At 38.3% G+C, this 24,354-nt stretch overlaps 1 long non-coding RNA gene across 1 annotated transcript in view; it reads left to right on the top strand.

The window, feature by feature from the left end:
- LOC125458670 (uncharacterized) overlaps nt 1-23,797 on the top strand; it is a 36,360-nt gene extending 12,563 nt beyond the window's left edge. The window contains exon 3 of the long non-coding RNA XR_007248892.1: nt 23,625-23,797. This is a non-coding gene — a long non-coding RNA (uncharacterized LOC125458670). The remainder of the gene's footprint in view (nt 1-23,624) is intronic.
- The last annotated feature ends 557 nt before the right edge of the window (nt 23,798-24,354 follow it).

The following is a 24,354-nucleotide window of genomic DNA, read 5'->3' as shown; positions in this document are numbered from 1 at the left end:
AGTAGGCTCCTGGGAGGTAACGGTCAACAGTGGATTACAGGGAAAGTCCCATCAGTGTCGCTTTGGCCCGTCAAGGGTTTAAAAGGAGGGATTGTAGGGGAACATCAGAGGAAGGTAAGGTTGGATGATAAGTAGTCACATTAGATTTTATGTGTTTACAACATGCAGAACATAGTGTGCCAGCAACAGGATGCCAGATGGTGAACGAGAATTGAAATTGCAAAACAGTGAACAGTACTGGAGGATTATAAATGTGAGCTACAGGTTTTGCAAAGTTGCTGAAGGCAGTCAGATTGAAGAGAGCTACTCCCTTGAATGCTTGCTTGGGTAAAAATCTTTGCTTACCTGAACCCTCCAGATTTGGGAATCATCTTTTCACCCCAACACTTTGTGTGCACTAATCAAGTGCCAAACGTTTGTACATACAGTACTACTGGTGATCACAGAGAAATGCTGGGACAATCTGTCCTGCTTTGTGCTTTTTCACTGCCCTTGCACTTGCTTAAAACATGTTAGATAAACAGAATCCATAAGTGAAGTGGATTGAAAGATTTGACCAACTGAGTCTAAAATTACTTCACTCTGATTTCCAAACACCGGTTTGTTGCGTTTCATATGATAAAATAATTTTAAATGTTGTATAATTTTGTCCCACTCAAGATGAAAACTTGGTGAAATACAATAAAATGAGCATCTGTTAACAAGGATTTGCAGTAGGTTTAATAATAATATGTGAGGCTGGATGAACACAGCAGGCCCAGCAGCATCTCAGGAGCAGTGCTTCTGAGATGCTGCTGGGCCTGCTGTGTTCATCCAGCCTCACATTTTATTATCCTGGATTCTCCAGCATCTGCAGTTCCCATTATCACTGATACACCTTTGCAGTAGGTTTGTAGTTTTTTTGCAATAGGAGCAATGAGAACTCCATTGTCAGTTGTATTTGTGAAGTGCGATGATCATTTGCAAATTTAGTGCTACTAATTTTAGTAGGCATTCATCCATATTCCTGAAATCTTCATTATCAAAATTGTTTAGGGCCTTTATTTATTCAGGAGAGCCACCTCCTGTGCCCTCATTCAAGTTCCTTGAAAACTGTTTATGATTTAACCTCTATTCCTAATTGTCATATTAGTTGACATTATTAACAGTTCACCCACCACTGCTGCTGTTTCAAATTCACCAAAATTATCCTGCTCTGCAAAGAAAAGCCACCCTTGGCCCTTCTTTCTTTGCCAACTTCCAACCCATCTTCAGCTCCTGTCTTCCCTAAAGTCCTTAAGAGTTATGTCACACACCAACTCCCTACATATGTAATTTGTGTTTGGACCTATGCAGAGGTGGCAGAACTTTGTATGTAACAGATCTCATTCACAGTTCCTTAAAAGCCTACTCCATGCCTCCAGCTTTAGCTTCCAGCCTTTTCTATAGTTTGTTTATTTTTCTCTGAGTCTATACCCAGTTTTAACTAATTCAGCACAATGGTAAACAGAATCACATAATCATATTCAGAACAATCAAACTCTCCATCCATCTTTCCTGGAACTTTAAGTTTAAATTCCTCCAATTAGATTTCAGTCCTTCTTTAATATATAGGGAGATTGAATCGAAGTGATAACTGTTATCCCATGTGATTTTGGTCAAGATACAACTTCCCTTCTGTTCTTGTGTTTGTTGCCTTTGACAGGGTTAATCACACTATCCTCTTCTAACTCTTCTACCCTGTCATCCAGCTTTGTGAGACTACAGTCACCTTAGGCCATTTTATCAATAGCCAGATAACCAGCCGTAATGGCTTCTCTTCCCTCTCCTATCCCAATTCTTCTTTTATTACCTAGGATTTATCCTTGGCCCCTCTTATTTGTCACCTGCATATTTCCATTCAGCAACATCGTCAGAAACAGTTTTTACATGTACAATGATAATATCCGGTTCAATTTAAATGTACCTTTTAATTAAAGAGACAAGTAGAATTTTGGCCTTTATTGCAAGAGGTTTGGAGTTTAAAAACAGGGGAGTCCTGCTGAAACTGTACAGGTTATTTGTGTGGTTTTACTTGGAGAATTGTGTACAGATTTGGTCCCTGAACCTAAGAAAGTATACAATGGCTCTGGAGGCATTTCAAGAGATTCACCAGGCCAATTCCTGGGATGAAGGGGTTGATTTATGAAGAACGGTTAAAAGGTTTATGTCTTTATTCATTCGTGTTTAGAAGAATGACAGGTGATCTTATTGAAACATAAAAGATTCTGAGGGGCTTCACGGGGTAGATGTTGAGAAGATGTTTCAATTTGTAGAGAAATCTCAAACTAGGGGACATCATTAGAGAATAGGATGACACTCATCTAAACTGAGATGAGAAGGAATTTCTTCTCCCAGAATGAAATGAATATTTGGAATTCTCAAACTCAGAGAGTTATGAAAGTTAGATCACTGCAAGAATTTAAAGAGGAGGCAGCTAGAATTTTGAAATAGGTGATTGCTAGCTGATTGCTGTGCTGAGCTGACATGAAATAAGTTGAGGCCATGATTAGTCATGATCTTGTTGAACAACTGAGCAGGCTTGAGGGACAAATGGCCTACTCCTACTGTTATTTCTTACATTCTTACTAATCTTAGCAAAACTTCGAATGTCTCTAAGTTATCACACTGAACATTCAGTACAGAATAATTAGAAATGTGCCTCGATAAAATATTGGGAAGATTAAAACCATTGTCTTCCATAGCTATTTGTTATATTTTACCCCAAGATGAGCTTCCAACCACATATCTGCATTATCATGTAACAGAGGGAAGTGCTTAATGAGTATTTTTCAAGCTGAAGGATGGCTTTTCATCAAGTGGCAGGTTTAATTAAGACATCCAAGAGGACATTGGACCTATACAAGTTAGCAACAGATCCACATATTAATGACTTTGGTGTGCAGGGGATCATTTCAGAGGGTGCAGATATAACAAAGCTTGGAAGAGTTGTAAACTATGAGGACGACAATGTAGAACTCTAGAAGGAAATGGACAAGTTGATGAAGTGAGTAGATGGGTGGCAGATTAAGAAGTGTGGGGTGATACATTTAGGTAAGAAGAACATGACAGACAATATCAAATAGGGGTACAGTTATAAAGGAGGTTTAGGAGCAAAGAGACCTGTGTGTTTTTGAGCATTTAGAATTGTAGGTAGTAGGACAGGTGGTAATACCAGCACTTTCTTTTCTCATCCAATAACATGAGTTGGCTTGTTTTATTCATAACTACAACTCCATGGACTACAAGGTCAGTCGCCTCAAACTATCCACATTGAACTGTTCAACCAAACCTGCAATCAGACTGGTGAACCTACACTGAACTCCCTCCACGACAAGAGAACCAGAAATTCACACATTGCTAAACTGCAATCTCACAGAGATAACAAGGCGTAGAGCCCAAAACGTCAGCTTTCCTGCTCCTCTGATGCTGCTTGGCCTTCTGTGTTCATCCAGGTCTACACCTTGTTATTTCAGATTCTCCAGCACGTGCAGTCTCACACACTTTTTTATAAAAATGAAGCTAAGCTTCTTTGCTCCTGCACTCAAATCTTGTTGTGATAAAGATAAACATTGAACTGCTTGCTGAAGCTGCATGCTAGCTTTCAGTAACCTATTAATGAGGATGCCTAGGTCCATTTGGAAATCAACACTTTCTAATTCCTCACCACTTAAGAAACAATCTGTCTTTATTCCTCCATGCAAACTGGTAACCTCACAATACTCCATATTATATGCCACTTGTATTCCACATTCTTATCCTTTCAGTCTGCCTCTCTAAATTCCCTGATAAACCTCTTTGCCTGCTTCTCACAATTCATGCTCTCTCCAAGTTATGTGTTATCTCAAAATGTAGATACAATACAATTGGTTCCCACATTCAAATCAATGATATTGATTGTGAATAGTTGGGGCACCAGCAATGATTCATGCAGTGCCCTACTGGTCACAGCCAGCCAACATTAGAATTATCAATTTAATCCAACTATCTGTTTTCTGTCCATTAATGAATTCTTGATTCATGCCAGTACATTACCTTAATCCTTTACTTTATCAAAACCTTCGTAAAACCTTAAATGCTCCACATGTACATTTCCCTTTATTGACTCTGCTACTAACATCCTCAAAAAACATCTATCAGGCTGGTCAAACATGATTTCCACTTCATAAACCCTCATCAACACTCTCTACTCAGTGACATCATTTATCTTAGATTCTAGTATTTTCTCTGCTTCTAATGTAGGGCCAGAAAGCCTGCAGTTCTGCTTTTATTCTCTCTCCCTTCTTTAACTCTGGCGTTACTTATGCAATCTTTCAATTTGTAGGCACCACTGCAGGAAATTAATAGACTTTTCAAAAATGGACACACATTATCAATTATCTCTATGGTTACCTCCTTGAACACTTTAGGGTGCAGGTCATGTGGATTTCTCGTCTTTCAGTCCGATTAATTTCATCAATACTCCTTATTAACTGATACTAATTTATTTCGGTTCCACATTTCACTAGATCCTTTGATTTCAGTAATTTCAGGATTTTGTCTCTTCCTCTGTGAAGACAGATACAAAGTACTTATTTAACTTCTCTGCCATTTTTCTAGCTCCTGTCATGAATTCTTTTATTCTGCCTGTAATAGATTCATATTTGTCTTTTTAATATTTTCCTTTTTCCAAATTTCTAGTATCTCTTGCAATCCATTTCATGTTTTTTGGTTGTTTTACATTCCTATTACATGCTCTCTTACATTATCCCTCTTTTCTGAGTTTCCAAAGTTCTCCCAATCTTCATGCTTACATCTTTTGTTGGCAACTTTACATGTCTCCTCCGTTGATTTAATATGATATTAACTTCCTTCATGATTTTGTTGCTTTTCCTGTTTAGTCTTTTTGCATGTTTCTTGTTTTCAAGCCAAGCATTAATCCTTTAGACACTAACCATTGTCTACCTTCCTTCAAACATTTTAATGCATTTTTCCAATTCACCACAGTTGATTTCCACCTCATACCTTCATTATTGATCCTTATTTAGATTTAACAGCTATATTTTTAGATTGAACTACACTTACTTTGAACTTTATGGAAAATTTGATCATTCTGTGCTCATTATGGTCCAATCTGATTCCTCAACATATTGCTGCAAAAAACCTATCTTGGAAATAATTCAGGAATCATTTTTCCACAGCACTGGCTCTTGATGGATTTATCCAGTTTATATATTATAGACTGGAATTATTCATGACTACTGCATTGCCCTTGCTGCATCCACTTCTAATTTCTTCATTAATAACATGACCTCATTTACAGCTACTATTTGGTGACATACAAATGATCCTTAATAATGTTTTCTCTTGTCCCTTTCTGTTTCTTAGCTCCACTCAATGGATGCTACGTCTTCTTCTTCCAGTTGTGATTGTCTCTCACTAATACATTAATCCTGTCCTCTATTATCACTTTCACATCACGTCATTTTCCTGTGTCCCTATCCGTCCTAATTCTTGAACGCCCTTTAATATTCTGTTTGCAGCCACATCTACATAATCATAATTAAATCATAACCTTGTACTTCTACTAGGGTCATCAACTCACCTTTATTTTGTTCTGAATGGTCTGTGTGTTAATTTCAAAGCTATCTGATCCTGGAATCCCTGAGAGATAGCAAAATGGCTAGAAGCCAGGTATTATATGTTTTCTCTCCTACTGCCACCAGAGATGCAATATGCAGCTGCTCCTTAGGTGTGAGTCTGTTGAAGATTCCAGTGAAGCTACCATATGTTTTGGTGATGTCTGTAACAAAGAGGACGCTTCCCTGGTGTTTCCTCAAACAAATATTGTAGACTCTGCACATCTTCAGAGTTTAAGCTCAGAGACTGTACGTTGCTTTATGGAGGGTCCGTGGAATAAAGGAAGTGTCATGCAAGGAGAGATTGAGTAGGCTAGGCTTTATAAATGATAATATTTTTAAATGAAAACATTATATCAGCCTTCCCAATTTGTTATTTACCTTTAGTGATTGATACACTCAGCCACACAGGTCTCTCTGTATCTCAGAGCTTTCACCATTTACGCTTTGTACTTATTTTTCATTCTCCTTTTGAATTAAACAATTTCACTTATTTTACCTACATATATCCCATTATCTTTCCAATCTTCCCTTCACAATTAACTTTCCTGTGTACCATTATGTCATCAGCAAATTTAGCAATCAAATCTTTGGCACTTTCATCCAAATCAACAAGATAAATTGTAAAAGGTTGAGGTCCCAGCATCAATCCCATGACACGCTACTCAGTACATCTTGCCAACCTGTAAATGACCCATGTATACCCAATCAGTCTTCTCTCGGTGTCAATACATTACCTTCTAGACCATGAGATTTTATTTACTGCAATAAGGCTTTGATGTGATACCTTATCAAATGCCTTCTGGAAATCCAAGTAAACTATATCCACAGTTTCCCATTTATCCCCACAACATATTACTTTCTCAAAGAACTCCAATTTGGTCAAACATGATCTCATTTTCACAAATCCAGCTTAATTCTGCATGATTAAGTGTTCTGCTACAGCTACTCTAATGATAACTTCTCCCATCTTTTCTATGACAGATTTTAAGCTACCTGGCCTGCTTTCTGTCTTCCTTCTTTTTTAAATGAAGGAGTTATCTGCTATTTCTCATTCTCATGGAACTTTTCCTGAATCTAGACAATTCTGAAAATGAAATGCAGCAACTATCTCACTAGTTACTTCTTTTAATTTGTGATTTCGATTCACTGCCCCTTTCTGCTATGATTTGTTTATCATCTTCCATTTTCTATCACTATCCATCTCAAAGGATGTGAACAGTAGGTGCATGGGAACACCAATGTCTACAAGTCGACCTTTAAGTCACATACTATCATGACTTGGAGCTTTGTTGCTGTTCCTTCAGTGTTGCTGGGTCAAAATCCTGGAACTCCCTCATAACAGTTTCGAAGGCTTCAGCAGTTCAAGAAGGCAGTTCATCACCACCTTCTCAAGGGCAACTAGGGATGGGAAATAAAAGCTAGCCCAACCAGCACAGCTGATATCCCATGAATGAGTTTTTAATAAAAAAAATTCTCCCTTGCCTGCTCTGTACTGTTTGATTAACTACAACTTTCCAAATGTGACTCCTTGTCCCACATTTTACTTCAAAGCTCTTTCCTTCCTTACCCATATGCCTTGCAAGAACACTGGCCACCGCAGCTACAAACCATTCCAGTGGTACAGATCCCAGTTCCCAGTATAATACAAGAATGCTGCAAACTAGAATACGTTTCTCCTAAACAAAAACCAAAAGAGCTGCAGATGCTGTCTATCAGGAGCAAAAACAAAGTTGCTGGAAAAGCTCAGCAGGTCAGGCAGCATTTGTGGAGGAGAAAACAGAGTTAACATTTCATGAAACATTAAACGTTAACTCTGCTTTCCCCTCCACAGATGTTTCCCGGCTTGCTGAGCTTTTCCAGCAACTTTGTTTTCGTACTTTTCTCCTAAACAAATCTCACGATCCACACATTCATTTTTCTTAACATTATCTATACAATGCAGTTTGCTTATGGCTCAGGTCATATTTCAGGGGTAATTAATTTTTGAAGTTCTGCTTTGAAAATTCCTGCCAAATTCACTGGCACTTACAAAGACCATGATTATCCTTCTCTCACAGCTAGATCTTCTCTAGTTCTGAGTAGATAGCTCTGGCACTGGGCAGGCAAACAGTCTTCTGGACTATTGCTCAGTGATACAGAAATCTCTTCTTTATACTCTTCCCTATTAGCACCACATTCATTTTTGCTCCCCCAACTTGAATTGTTTTCTGCGCCATGGTGCCATAGTCAGTTAGTTCTTCCATACTGATGCCTTCACTCTCAATCAAATAAGCTGAAGGTAACTCAGAACTTTACATATGCAAAGGCTGAGGCTCCTCCACCTCATGGGTTCCATAACTGCTTCATTCACAGTCATACCCTCCCATATCTGACTATTAACTAAATCAGAGACAGTATGTTAAGGAAAGTGGCTGCTTCCTGGAACAAAGCGCTTAGGTAATTTTTGACCTCCCCGATGCATAGCAGTGTTTTAAGCTTTGTTTCCAGCTCATCAAAGCTGAGCCAAAGCTCCTTGAGCCTCTTAATTCACTTAATTCAGACTAGTTTGCTGTCGATCACAATGACAACCAGGATGTTCCAGATCCCATGGTTGCAATACATCACCTCCCTTACCATCCGTATTGTTTATTAATTTATCATTACTAAACCCTCCTACCCCTAAAAAATATGGTATTCCCACTCATAAACATTATTAATACTAATCAAACATTACAATTGCTAATTTACTTCCTGGGCTTCAGAAAATAAGGTACAGGAGCAAAATACTTGCCAACCAATTCATTTGCACTTGCCTAAATTTTCTGTACAAATTTAACTTCACAAAGCTGAACTCCTGCAATCTTTCTGACTCCTCTTTTTCAGCTTTCGAACTTCTGCTTTCCTGGAGGCTGACAAAGCTCACAAAAGGAGCATCCCTCTCTCAACGCTGAACTTAGCAAAGTCACGGTTTACTTTCTGTCCCAGCAAAATTGAAATTTTCACAACGCACTCTCCCTAACATTGTACAGTGATCAAATTATGTGGCTACTCATGAGAATCCATCAAGTTGCCTTTGTTTCACAGATGACAATGCTGTTCTCAGAAGAGCTAAATATGGGCATGGTACAAACCTGCGCTGGCTCATTAAAGTGGCAGAGAAGCGTTATCTTTTCAGCAGTAATAAATGTCAATTCAACATGAGCCAAATCAATTTATTTTGTTCAAATAACTTGTCAACTAGTGTTGGACCTGATTCTACCAAAATAAAAGACATATACAAAATGCCTATACTCTTGTGAAATATTTCAACTTATGGTGCCTCCTACAATAACCAGAGTTTTGTGAGCACTGCATAAGTTATGTAAGGACTGACAGTTGAGAATTAAAATAGAAAATAATATCATCCTGTTAAAGTTGAGGAAAATATTTCAGGGTCCTACCATCTCAGGGAGATGGGTAGCCACACAATTAGATCACTCTACACTGTTGGGGAGAATGCGTGGTGAAGATTTCAATGTATAGTTATTACATTTAAAGGATGAAGACTATGTTTGGAATTAAGGAAAATAAATGAGCATGGCTTGTGCATTTCCTGTCTGACCCTGGAGAGGCCCACAGAATCCCTACAGTGTGGAAACAGGCCATTCAGCCCAACAGGTCCCACAATCCTGCTTTCCCCATGGCTAACCCACTTACACCCCTGAACACCATGGGGCAATTTAGCATTGCCAAACCACCTAACTGGCACATCTTCGGACTGTGGGAGGAAACCAGAGCACCCAGCAGAAGCTCACTCAGACACAGGGAGAATGTGCAAATTCCACACAGACAATCTCCAAGATTAGGATGGAACCCAGGTCCCTGGTGCTGTGAGGCAGCAGTGCTAACCACTGAGCCACCGTGCTGTCCTTAATGGTCATTAAACTTTTATGTGATAATGATCTGCAGTTATAGGTGTGAGAGTCTTGTGCTACCTCAATGCATTTGGCACGATTGACCTGTTTTGTAATTTTCCTGACAATAGCATTATATATCTTGTCTCTTAATGTCCTAGTTTACATGGCAATCTCTCCGTTTTTTCTGTGCCCATGTGACCTGCATGTACTCGGTGGAGCATGTCCAGATGCAGAGCTTACAGAATTGCCATTTGGCTTTCTTTAGTTATTGTATTCTTGGAGACTTCTTGTTCATCTGTGAAAGACCAGAACATACCTATTAGTTTGGGGGCCCACTGCACGTGTTCAGGTCACCCACTGGTGATGATCTTCTTGAGCTAGCCATCGTCTAACAGCTAATTCGTGCAATTGCTCTACTTGACTGTAACAAAAATGCATGGGATCAATATCAAGGCTATTTTTTAGTTCAGATTCAATAATATCCACTTGTAGATGTAAAGGCATATTTTTCTTCTTGAAAGTGAACTAAAAGGATCAGAATGGTCCTTTGGGAACTTGGTTTCTATTTGTCTTGGATGTTGTAACTTTCAGTTTTCACAAGTTGATGGAGGTGCACTTTACAACGTGTTTTCAGCAAACCATTTTCTCAAGGTTTCTGGTCATGATGAAAAATGAAGCGTTTCTTGAATAGTTGTATCCTGAAAACCATAGAGCCTTTATTTCATTGTAAAATTAGTTTGGCTAAACTGAAGTCAGGAACTTAGAACTAAATGCTTATCATTTTGTTATAGACATGATCTGAGACCTTCCTGGGATGCACTGACTATCAGTGTGGTAACCTCGGAGGAATCGTAATATTGAAGAATCCACTTGTTGGATGATAGCGCAGTTTTGAGAAATCAAAAACTACACTGGTGATCTTCCTACAATTTGTACGGTGTGTTTTTGCAAACAATCCAAAGCGGGAGGTTCTTTGGTTTCAATACTGTGAATATATAGGGGTAAAAAACTGAAGGAGCTGAGACATCTTTCGTAAATTGGCTTTGTACTGCAGCTTAGGCATTTTCTGTTAATCTTTTATTTTGGTAGAATCAGATCTAACACTAGTCGACAAGTTGATTGAACAAAATAAATTGATTTGGCTCATGTTGAATTGGCATTTATTACTGATGAAAAGAAGACCATGCTTCTCTGCCACTTTCATGAACCAGTGCAGGTTTGTACCGTGCCCATACTTAGCTCTTAGAGAACAGCATTGTCATCTGTGAAATAAAGGCAACTTGATGAACCCTCAATGATGCAGTCCTTACCTTGTTAGAATATGTCCTGGTCGATCGGTAATCAAAATGGTATTCCAAGAAATCAGTACCTACCAAAAAATGTTCTGTAAGTCATCAGTTCTTATGATTCCAGGGAAAGATGAATAGGCCAACTTCCATTTTTGACATTGAGTCTGGAAAAGTGTTTGGCATCTGAGGACTTAGATTTAAGAACTTTAAGAGCTTTAAGAATATTGCCTGAAAACAATGACAAAATACAACAGGCGCAAAGTTGAAAAGATGTGATTGTTCATCAGTAGCCCATGTTACACTCTTTCAAATTTCTTTTCTAGTGAAGTCAAATAGAAAGAAATAGAAAGGCCCAGACAGTTGATTTGTCATTAGCTGTTTTCTGCCTCTTTAAAGTTGAATATTGGGTTCTCATGATCTCATGACGCATATTCAGTGAAACTGGAAAATCCCCAAGAAAAAAATATAAAAGTGGCTGTTTTTGAATCCACGTAAGTTTTGATTTTAACATGTCAGATGAGGAATCTGGCAAGGCAAAGCTTCTGACCAAGATTGACAGACTGGATAAACCAAATGCTTGGTCCTAATGGACAGCCATGAAGTTGGCTAAGAGGTTGATACTTTCCCTTAAATCCATCCTATCCAAAGTGACCATTTCCAACCAGACGGCTTCAGGGTCCAACATAATGTAGTGTCTGCTGCTAAAATCACAGTTTCCACTGCAGTCACAACAGCATTTATATAGTGACAAACAGCTTCCATGGACTGCAATGGAAGTTCAGACAGTTACCATGGTGACTCTGGGTTTGTTGATAGAAAGAAGCTCGTACAGTGCGTCAGATGGCCGGGAATATACCATCAGCAGATCATGAGCTAAATAACACAGATGCCCCAAGGTAATATTATAGAAATCTTGGCGCACCATTGTAATATAACTCTGTGGAGATAATTGGCAAGCCTGAAACACTAGAAAATGCTAGAAACCAGCAAAGGATGACTAATACATAGCACAAATTCAGAAATTAAAAATCTGACAGTAAACTAGACATATGCAGATAGTGGTAGGAGATTCCACGTGTATTTAAAAAAGGGAGAGAGAATCTAAAGAAAATTTGCTACCTTAGGAGATGAGACAGTGGAAGCATTAATGGGAAAGAAAGAAATGGCAGAAACTTTAAACAAGTATTTTGTCTTAAGGTTAGAAGATACAAATACATATTTAAATTAGTAGAACATCAAGGGGCAAAGGGAATGACAACCTAAACAATCACCATCTTTAAAGAAAAATGATTAGGAAAATTATTTAATGAAAATTTGACAATTCTTTGAGGCTTGATAGCCCTCATCTTAGAACCTAATCCACGATCCCCTGTCATGACAATAGACGTCGAGGATATACTGGCTACAACCTTCTAAAACCCTACAGAATCTGGAAGGGCCCGAACAGATTGGAAAATGGCAAAAATAATACTTCAATTCAAGAAAGGAAGGATTCATACAGCATGAAACTATAGATCATTTAGCCTAATATCTTTCATTTTGAAAATGATGGAACCCATTATTAAGTAAGTAGAGGCAGAATATTTAGAGTCTCATAACACAATTGAACAGACACCAAAAGGTTTTATGAAAGGAAGTTCATGTTTCACAAATTCATTTCAGGTCTTTCTGCATTAAAGCTCCTCTTCAAACACAATATAGACAATCATGCTCATTCAGTAATTTAACAGAGAAAGATGAGCTTCCCATTAAATTGTCCTTGAAATCTTCATCAACAACTCTATTCTGTTCATCCAGTTGCCATTAGGAGAGGTTAAAAAAGATGTGTAACTTTTTAATAAGCCTTCAGAACCAACTTAGTTTTCAAAGTGTTTCTTACTCATTCAGTGACCTGACCTTTCTATTGTGTATTTCAACATTTTTACAAGAATGGTATCTGGTGCTAATCCATGACTACCTTGGATACTCTTTGGAGTTTGAACTCTTGATGTTAGGGCAGAGAGAATCGCCTGTAATGTCTGCTGTTTTATTAGCCTGTGACACAATGTCGTCAGATTGGGACGTAATCTCCAAATATTGCTGTGGAGCATTGGACTAATATTGCCTTACGCTATTAATGTTAGAATGCCTGTGTCCTCACTTATAGGCTGCCCAATTTTCTTCTTCTCATTATACTTAGTGGTTCTGCTTTGGCAGAAGTTCTCAGGGAATTTCCAGAATAAATGTCACTGGGCTATTCATGAAGTCTTGAAAAAGTGCCCAGAAAGACTCCTGACATGTATCAAAAGTCCCCTTCAAAATTACTTTGGCAGATCACTTTTGAGTGCATTAAGAGCGAACTGTATCATGTAGTAATACAGTCACCTGCAAACTAGACTGTGCAGCAGCGACGGTCTCTTTTCCTGAAAGACATCAGGGGCCAATCAAACACTGCTGCTCCATAAATAACTAGCGTTATTAAACTTAAGTCACTATGTAGCCATTATGGAATTTGAACTTGTGATGACTCTGCCCATTTCCAATGCAATAGCTACTAAACTGTCATACCTTTTCCCATAATGTTAAGTCCCTAAGCCTGTGATCTGAAGTCCCAAACTTTGAGAAGCAGATGAAACCTTTAATGCAGCTAATCTGATGCAAAATCTTCAGAGCAATTTACACATTGGTTTTTATTAAAAGTGTACTTTGTGAACATTAGTATTCGAACAGTTGGCAACTACATATCAAACTTATTTTACACAGATTGTTGCTACTGTTGATAGATAAATTCTATTAACGTTCATTCATTTATATTTGCAGAGTAATGTCAGGGAATGTCTTGGCATACAATATTTAATTTTGATTGTGATTAAGATTCATAATTGACAATATTCCATACTTTTTCAAAATAAGTAAATTTAGACTAGATGGTCTTGGTGCTTTTTCTGCTATGGCCACAAACAATTGACTGAGGAAGAAGGGAAATAGGACCTGCGGACACCACTGCTGAAAATGTTCATCAACTATCAGGCAGCCTGGTCACTTAATATTTGACAGTTCTGCTACATTCAAATGGTTGCAGAGCTTATCATTGTTGGCTTCCCTTTGTTGCTGAAGATGACCATTCCCTATATACTTACATCCATCTCTTTTGTGTTTTAATACAGCTGTGGATTACTAAGCTGCATGGCTTTTCATTATTTGGCAAGGATAACTTGTTTGATTTTGTTGAGACTGGTCTGTCTTTCAAGCTTGCTATTCGTCTTTATTTGCCTGCATGTTTTACAGTTCAAAGCAAGAAAGCACTATATTTTGAGGTGTTCCCCAGGTAGCTCTGTCTAGTACACTTTTCTCCCAGTCTGTGTTTGATGTACCAGGCTTCTTGAGGTTTGCTTTCAAGGAGCCTTTGGACCTCAACTTTGGTTTATTTCACTTAAGATGCCTAAATTTGGGTTATGGATGCATGCTGCCTGAGAGATTTATTGTCAGTAATGCATACCACATATTAACTCTATTCAAGCAGGGCTCTGACAATGAATCCTCCAATTCAGACAATTCCACTTATGTTCAGCTGAATTATCATTGATTCCACAAATGGTTTAGAGAGCTGTGAAGCTAAATAATGTGTCTGCAGCCCATGGAAAATCATTCTTTCCATTTTCTTTTAAACAAAATCTGTGAAAATCTATCCCTTATAATCTGTCTTCTCAATTTTTCTGACATTGCATCATATGCTTCACTGCAGTGCCAACAGATTTTCCTCCATTTGAGTGATAGGCTCCATATGTGTAGAATAGAAGTTCAGTCAGGAGGGCATCCTATATTGGTGATGGATGCTTATGTCAGAAAAGAGGTCAGGTTCATAACAGATTGGGGCAGTGAGAATATGTTTGAGTCTTTCAAGTCTCTCCTTTAAACACTTGAATCTTTATCAGGTTTGGCATTACGGGTGACTATGTCGACAATTGATTAAAGTTCTGATTATAGACCAAAGAAAGATGTTTTAACCTTTATACTTGAATTGGAAATGTTTTGTTCAAACTATCAGCTTCTCATCCTTCCATCTATGTCTGGAATTCAGTTTTGTCTTCCTCCTTTCCATCTATTTCAGCTGTTTCCAGGAATGTGATGGGTAGAATGGACAAGAATGACATGGCAGTATTTGTTGTTCACTCATAGTTACCTTGAGCGAACTAGAAGTTAGGTACATAGTGTGAATGAAACCATTGAACCTTTACAACAATCTGACAGCTTTCATTGTCATTGTACCCTGGTATTATTCCACAAGTCACCTGATTTATTGCTTGAAATTGTGTAACTTGTTTTTATGTTAGAATTTAAACAAATGAGTATTGGATCAGTTCCAGAAACAATTAAAAAAAAATGCCAATCTATAACTTCTAAATGCCAGTTTTGGCATCAGTTAGTTCCACTGTCTGATTTACCATGACCTCTGACCAACTCCGAATGTCATGTCATCATGAGTCTTGACCCAACGGTATTCAATAACAATGTTATTTATACATGATTTTCTTGTTTTAGAATTGCTCTGTTGTAAGGCAGGATATTTTCTCTACGAAAATAAATCTAATAATTTCACCTGAGGTAGTAACCTATCTTCCAATTCTGAGGCATTCCTCTTCTTTTACTGAAATGAACTTAGAACTCACATATGGTCATCCTATTTCTTTTTGAGAATTTAAATGCTGGATGATACCTCTTCTACTTTTTGATTTGACAATGGCCACAGGCAATACTGTAGCAGTCAGGAAATAGTTAAAAAAACCAAGACCATCATTACTGATATTGTGCTACTTTCTTTGCTTTCTGCATTTTGAAGTACTTTGTATAACCTTTGTAACCAATTAACTTGGATTCTAGTTCAGGAGCTGTCCAGTATCATTATTGGAAATTAGCCTTTACCTACATGTCACCAGCCACTGTCACCTTTCTCCACTTCAGATAGAGGTTGGACCATTATACCTTGTCAGGATTTGTGAAGCTCCATCACATGTGAGGACAGGCTCTTTGGTCATACAACTTGAATTTTCTTGACACCCAGAAATCACAGGGGATTTGACTGGATCAGAATCATTCATCTCTGTCGACACTTAAAATTAAAACAGAATAAGAACATCTCCCTGTGGCTGCATGGATTGAAGTAAGAGAGTGGATTGCTATTTCTGGATCTAAAGCAATGCCCTGGAACAGGTAGATGAGAAGCTGCTGATAGAAGGAAAAGCATCATTCATTTTCAAGTTCATTTATTGCATTTGTTCCAAGGGCCTTGAGTGTCTTTGTCAAACACAATCTGATAAACCACAGTAATTAATTATTTACAGAAGGCACATAATAGTTTTCCATAAGGTTTGCTGAAGAATGAATGGTATTCTGGTAAATGTGACTGACTGTACGTAGCAAGGTCATTGCTTTCCCAATGTGCACAAATATGTCTGTAAACAATGATGCTGCACAATTATTTCTGGGATTCTTTTTACTGCAGCATGTCAGAATAATAAACAGGTAATCTCTCTTATTACTTACATTAACTCTGGAAATTATTAAAGGAGTGAATATTGCAGGAGTGAAAGTGCTGTCAAATGGAAGCATTGTGATTCTGAGATTGATTATTCCCTTCAAACAATTAAATTATCTGAAAGTATAGAAGTAGCAGTGAGTCAATAAGGTGTTGGTAATGATCTGCACTGCTGAATACAAATAAGGTCATTGTGAAATAAGCAATGATATGTAGATGAATCAAATATAAAGAAGAATAATCCTTTTGTGAGCTAATGGATATGGGGGATAGAAATGTACAGCCTTTTGAAGAGCTCTGGGCACAATCAATTATACCATTACAATACAATAGAGAACTGAAATATGGCGGTAAAGTTATATGTTGAGGTATAATGTAATTATGCACAATTATATGTTAGTATGGCAGAACTGTTTTGCCATTTATAATTATGAATTAACTGCACTGAATATTTTCATCTGAATTATTACTGAACCATATTAGTGCATTAATGAAATGCATTGGCTCTGAACTTTGCACTAATAACTATAAACAGAGAGCTACTAAAGGTACTCTGAGGTATTAAAATCTTCAGCATTAATAAATAGCGGTGACATTCATTGGCACCAGGAGTTGCATTGGAAAAAGCACTCTAGGCTGTGGTGCGGCTTTGACAAAATTGATGACTATTCTGTTCATCTGTACAAATTATATTCATACAGCTCTTACATGGGGAGGCAATGGCCTAGTGGTATTACCTCTAGACTATTAATCCAGAGACTCAAGGAACTTGGGTTCAAATCCTGCCATGAGAAAAGTTGGAATAAAATATTTATAAAGATGAATTAAGAGTCTCATGATGGCCATGAAACCATTGCTGATTGTTGGGTTCACTAAACCCTGTTGGGGAAAGAAGCTGCCACCCTTACCCAATCTGGCCTACATGTAATTCCAATGTCATTGACTCTTAACTGCCCTCTGGGCAATTCGGGGTGAGCAACCAATGCCCACGTCCTGGGAAAAATAAATAGATAATTCCTACATTACAGCAGTGACTGCAACTCAAAAGAGCTTTATGTTTAGGCATTCAGAGGTTATGAAAAAAACTATATAAATCCAACTTTCTTTTTCAAATACCACTCTCCTTCCTCTTCCATCCTCACCTATAACAACTGCAAGGTGTCATAGGCCTCTCTGTCACAAAGATTGAGGTCATACTGAGAGGCACAATCTTCTTTTTAAAGGATCTAACTGTGGTGTCAGGCCAAAAAACAATAGCTGCTTTGACTCAGGTTAGGCCAGGCTGTCTCATGTGATTATATTCATCATGTCTCTTTGCATGTGCATGTGTGAGCAGGTCATTAGGCCACTCCTCTCCATCTTCAAGACACTATATTTAAAAGTCACTTTACTTCTCGTAAACCTGCAGGATCATATAGCCTCTGTGGATTAGTCCTATCCACAATGACTCCAAACTTCTGTGAGCTTTCCTGAGGCTTTCTCCCACTCTCTGGGAGAGAAGGACTGTTTCCATGGGATGGCAACAGGAGGCCAACCTGACTAACAAACACAACCTGGACTGAAGTCAACTCCAACTTCAACTTCAATGACCAATATTTAGCCAGTATTCAACAGATCTGCCCTCCAACTAAACACTGAAAAGACCAAAGCCTGCCTTCCCTACAACAAACTCCATACTTTTGCCACCAACTCCACCTGTGTCTTTAATCAAACTTGGAAGCTGATCAAGACTATTCACAAATTTTGTGACACATTTGACCTCAAGATAGGATTTCATCCAAATATCCATTTCACCATCAAGAATGCATATTTCTACTCTGTGACATTATCGAACTCCTCCGATACCTGAGTTCTTTACACAAACCTTTATGTTGTCTTCATTATGTCCAAACAAATCTATTGCACCTCTGTCTTGCCCAGCTCTTCTCCATCCATCTTACATATGGTCAAGCATCATACGATATCAGATTATATCCTGACAGGTCTTTTTGAACACACTAGCTTTCACAGCATTGCTCCTTCCTCGGGTGCAGTGAGAGAGGAGGTATCAAGACGCAGAGATGTATAAGTAAAGATCAAAGGATCATACAACTGATTCAAATGTATTGAATAAACCTAAAATGGCTGGCTGACTCTCTCATGTTAAATCTTTAATCAGTTAGAAAGGCGATGCAGACTTCAATTAATTAAAATGCAAATCCCAGAATTTCTTTCAAGTCATTGCCCTGGTTATTAGTGTCTACAAGAGGTGATATAATGCATTTTTGGTGTGAGGCCGTGGTTAGAATCTGTCTGTGTTTTAACCTGGAGTCAGACTAGTTTTATTTCCAAAGCTGGAATTTATAAAATGCCCCATTGACTGACTATGTTCACAAATTGTTTGTTTTTTTGAACAAAATAGAATGTACCTTACACAGATTGTAAACAAGGCGTCACACCCAAAATGCATTGTCTAACCTGAGACTTCGCCTCTCGTTTACGCTGATAAAAACCTTTAATTATCGCGGGGCAGTGACATGAAAGAAATTCTGGGATTTGCATTTTAATCAATCGAAACCTGTACCTCCTTTCTAACTGATTAAAGATTTAACAGGAGGGAGTCAGCCAGCCATTTTAGGTTTATATTAGGTTTACATTCATATCAATTGTATGATTTTTTTACTTATAAGTTCTGTGTCTTGATACCTCCTCTCTCACTACACCTGAAGAAGGAGCAATGGTCCAAAAGCTGGCGTTTTCAAATATACCTGTTGGACCGTAATCTCGTATCAATTGATTTTTGACCATGTCAAACCCAGTCCAACACCAGCACCTCCACATCATCTTACACGTAGTTGAGTACATCCAGAATTCAGTTGCTCATATCCAAACAAGCAACAAGTCTCAATTTGTAATGCTCCTGTCCTTACTGATGGACAAAGGCTGTATATCCAGCAATGCTTTAATTTGATCCCTGTTTCAAATCCCTCTATGGTCATGTCACTCCTATTTATGCAACCTCCTCAAGTTTTTCAAGGCTGAGGGTTTTTTTACCCCTGCAATTCTGGCCCTTAAACTTTCTATACCTTCAGGTGTCTAAGCCACGCTCAAGAATTCCCACGCTGTACCTCTCCATTTTTGAACCTCCCTCTCCTGCAAGGATTCTTGGACATAAATTCTCTGAGTAAAGGTTGAGTCATAGAGCACAAAACAGTATAGCACAGAAAGGGCCTTTCAGCTCACAATGTTGTGTGAAATATGATGCCAAATTAAAGTAATCAGTTCATCTGATATGACATCTCCTTCTGTGTGCTGGTGTTTGAAAATACTTTTATGAGGCACCTTGGAATGGTTAATGATGTTAAGGATTCTCTAAAAATGCAAATTGTTGCTGCTTCTCCTGACTGCCTGCAATGTTTTAAGCAGAAATTCTGTGAAACATTTATCCTGTGATCTTCCACTGGACTGAGCTAGGAAAGTAATTGCCAAAGGAAACAAAAAATATGTTAGAGGTTTATTACACAACTGAGAAACGCTCGATCCAATGCAGGATATAATGAACTTTGCTGTCATCTCTATCACATGGATAGGAAACGATTAAGCAGTGAGGCTCCTTTTATCAAGAGAAATACCCATTATAGTTGAAGCATAATATCAGCCAGGCATTTCACAGTTAAAATGCAGCAGTAGTAAATGTGTATGAATTTCCTGTTTCCCTGCACACTAATGACTCAAATTACCTAACACCCACTTAATGACCAGCATTGTCCTGTTATAAAGCTTTTCAGGCAAGTCCATTTTCTGGAACATTCTGCCTAGAAAATGTAACTAGGTGGTCGTCCTGTAAAATGTTTCAGCTGTAGTCTTCATTTACACCTTAGTTTTTTTATTAGAAGTACATTCGAGAAGAGATATTTGACAGGCTCTTGTTTGCTTAAAACACATGTCATAAACAACATTAAAGCACATTAATTATTTCATTGCATAAGCAAAGTCCCATTATGGTAAAAATGGTACATGGTTGTTCCAATTCTTGTCTCTCCTCCAATTAAAAACAATTTGCTGAATCTATTTTGTGAGAAATCTCTCTGCAACATCATGATTAAATAAATAATATGACAACATGAGATTACAGTTTATACTTGTCATGCTGTATAGCAAACCAAGACATTAGGAATATTGAAGGTGAGAAAGTCAGCTTACCAGCACACCTAGATTTATTTTGATTCTTGGTGGAGTGGTGTGGATAGTGCCATGGGTCACTACGTGCAAAGCCCATCTTTCCTGGGAACACACAATTCTGATGTAATCCAGCCCAAATCGGCTGATGCCAGAGTGTAAATATTGGACAATGCAAGATCCAGAAACACAGGCATTGTCCTCACTTATGAAAGGAAATATGAAGTTAAGAAATATGAAATAATATATATGAAATATGATGGACCCGGTGGCATTATTTAATGGGATGCACACACTAATCGTAGATATGTAAAATGTACAGAATATTTTACACACCAAACTGTTTCAAAATATTCTGCAGTGTTTTTGGGGTTGTTTTTGGTACGTTTATGAAGCAGTGCTTTGACGTCCTCACAAGAAAGGCAGAGCAGTTACTTACCTGCGCTCACAAATGTTTCAATGGGCAAGAAGACAACCTCATAATGGTTTGGGGACTGTAGCATCACAGGGGGTGGAGCAGGTGATGAGCAGAGGGCAAGCTCTGTGTCAACCTCTCAATCGATGTGGAGCAGGACTCCTGCATTCTCTTCAACAGTTACAAGAGGCTGTGTGGAAGGACAAATAATTCACCTAACATTTTGATATTCATGCCCATTATTGTGAATCTCTACTTTATGGTTTGTGGGTTTTAGTATTAAATTTTTAGTGTTAGGAATGAAGATTTAACTACAGAAAATGGGGTAAATGCAACTGGTTCTGTGCACTTAAAAGGTGGAATCATGTTGCTTTAGAAGATGATAATCTAGGAAGGTTACAAAATTAAAGTGTTGTGCTTTAATGATTGTCGTGACACCTAAAATAAATGGCAATTCAGAAGGTTGTCATATTTGTTTAATAGAAACAGAAATGATGCAGATACAAAAATAGTGGGTGGGCCTATTTAACTGGAGATATGATATTTACACTGCTTGAAGTAATGACAGTCCAGAAAGATTGTTTGTTTTGGGAGTTAAAGCGTAATTACTGTAAAATCTATTTACTTCATCAGATACAAAGTGTAAAGAGCAGTATATCACAGGATCAGGCCCATCAACCAACCAAGACTGGCCAGATCCTCTCTCGTGTCTTTGTAGTTAGCTTGACTCAAGTGTAATGCTGTTACAACTGATTTAACCTTCTCCTTCTCAAAGTACAGGGTGAAGCTTATCATATTATAGTCATTTCCCCAAGGTGTTCTCTCATCTTAAGCTCCCTAATTAAGTATGCCTCATTACACATCACTAAATTCAGATTACAACCGATTTCTCTTTTCTCGCTTCTCTTGAATGGCTCCCTCTACCACGAAGCTGTGGTCAGTTTGCTCATCCTTCCTACAGCCCTCGCTCTCATCCATGCAGGGAGCAAGCATAACAAATGTGTTAGACAAGCTCAAGGGCTGAGGCTTGTTCAGCATTACCTCCTCAATCTCCCTACCTGCCTCACTTGTAATCACACCATTTTGTCCCTGACCACTGACTGAATTCGAGGTTCTTTATCTAAGGGGCTTGACCGTCTCCTGAAATACAGCATTCAGGTAACTCTGCCCCTTTCTGAAGCTCAGACTCTGGCTCATCCATCCTGCCCCAGAGTTCTTAACCAACCATCACTTGCTACATATGTGGTCTCTATGAACCACAATGAGGCCCACCAGCTCCCACATCATGCAGATACCACACATCATCTCGTCAGCATCGTTATTGTAATTTCTTAGTTCTTCATTTGATTATGAAAAAATTTGTACAAGTCTCTTGGTTTGTGGCCTATAAATATTTCCTGTATTTACCTTCAATTAGAAAGTAAACAGTCAAATTAGTATCTATTATAATCTTACAGTTTACCTGTGATGCCACTCTTTTGTGTTGGGCTCCTGGTCCTCAGTTTCAATTTATTCCATGTGTTTAAAAAAATCCTTACAAACTATCAGCTAAAAGAATAAAAAAACCCTTTCCCTCAGCACTGAATTTCCATTCTGTCCCCAAATTCCCCAAACTATTTACTCACTTAGACTCTGTCTCTGGATGTAATCTTTCTTTCCTGACTATGCAAGGCTTACAAAGAGCAGATGAAGGAAAAATCTTATTTATTGATGCCAACAATGTTCCCCGTTGGCTTAAATGTACAAAACATGCTCCAAAGAGATAGAAATGTAGAAAATATCCGAATTGCAACTTCTATCTAACTTCACAATAATGCTGACACACAGGCAGCAAACTGTGTAACTTGCTTTTGAGGCAAGTCATGATATTCTTTGCGTGCTATTTTTGACAAACAGATTGATCTGTTTAAAGTAAATGGATTGGTTACTTTATTGCAGAGCAGAGGAATATCAGTTATACGCAGTCATGTATTTGCTTTTAATATTATACAGTGAAATTTAAAAGTCAGCATATGTTAGTGTCATTGTGCATTTATTAGATCTCCAATCTTCAAATTCTCTACTAACAAATTTAATTGGCTACCCTTTGCCAGATTATTTTACATATTTGAAAGATTCAATTGGCTGTTATCAGTGTAATCACCTAGGGTGCATTTTTCCCCTCCCTGGAGGTCCTGAAGATGGTGGCAAAAAGAGCAAATAATTGGGTGAGTTCACCCTGGAGAGATACTCATGCCATCCTCAACAATTATGTTCTGAATGAGAAGTCCATTGGGGACTCTCTTGACCAGACACCAGTAGCCACTTATGGGCCTTAACTCACTACCAACCAATACAAAACATGGCACCAAATAGAAAATGTAGCTTGATTAAAATAAACAGCATGCACTAGGGATAGCTAGAGTTTAAAAGTAATAGCTTAGAATAGCCTAAACCCATGTGAGGAACAGCCATGCAGACAGAAAGTAAAGAACAAGGTTGCAGCTACAACCACACAACATAAACTTCTACAAAACTCCATTGAGACAGGAGATTACAATAAGAAACACAAAATCCTCCAGACAGGTGAGTGATTAGATCAGGAAATAGCTTACCCAACATAGTTAATTAGTAAATAGGTCATGATCAGAGACATATACAGGGAAAGAAACAAGGATCTAATGATATAAAAGAGGAAGGAACTAACACAGTGATAGTGAAAACCTAGGACTGACTCCTGTACTCTTGTTATAGGATGACCCTGAGTCGAGGGCCCAGAGAAGACAGTAAGGACCTAGGAACAACTCTTGACTCTCGGGCCCAAGAGCAGGGACCTAGAGAACAGGAGTACTCTCTGGTCCAGAGGATGACCACCTCTGTTAGTTCCTGGTGATATTCTGTCTAAGAAATAAGTCTCGTACTATTGTTATTCAAATAAATAACATTGTATAACTGATATTGCCTCTGAGTATTTATCTGATTACTTTTGTCTCACTTTGCATAATGAAATATTTGTAAAAATGTATAACAGGAAGAGGGGGCCAAATAGGTGGTTGTTGAAAGCCACCTGATTGTCCTTGCCTCCAAACCCATGAAATCCCTGTGATTCCCAACCCACAAGAGGTGAAAGAAAAGGACTTGACTCCTGCCCATTGAATTCCCTGAAGTCCAGGCCTCAACTAGTAGTCTTTAGGATCTAGAAGACTCCAGTTTTGAGAGCTGCAGTTGGCAAAGAAATTTGACGGTCATCTCTTAATAAGCTTGATGAGGTGAGCTTTCTCAGTGGCTGTAGTGGCATTCCTGTCAGGTCCACCGGAACACTTCATCTGCAAAATGGAAACTGCAGCTCAAACTCCTGCACCCAGAAACTCCATTGCTTACATGTGAAATGTGCAATTAACAAAAATATATGCAAAACAAAGTCAATTTTTTGTTTCCTCATAAATAAAAGATACTTATGATATTTCACATGACCATTCCTCTG

The sequence above is a fragment of the Stegostoma tigrinum genome, chromosome 1 (genome assembly GCF_030684315.1).
Source record: "Stegostoma tigrinum isolate sSteTig4 chromosome 1, sSteTig4.hap1, whole genome shotgun sequence".
In the NCBI taxonomy this organism is placed as follows: Eukaryota; Metazoa; Chordata; class Chondrichthyes; order Orectolobiformes; family Stegostomatidae; genus Stegostoma; species Stegostoma tigrinum.
This window is presented reverse-complemented; position numbering and strand designations above follow the sequence as displayed.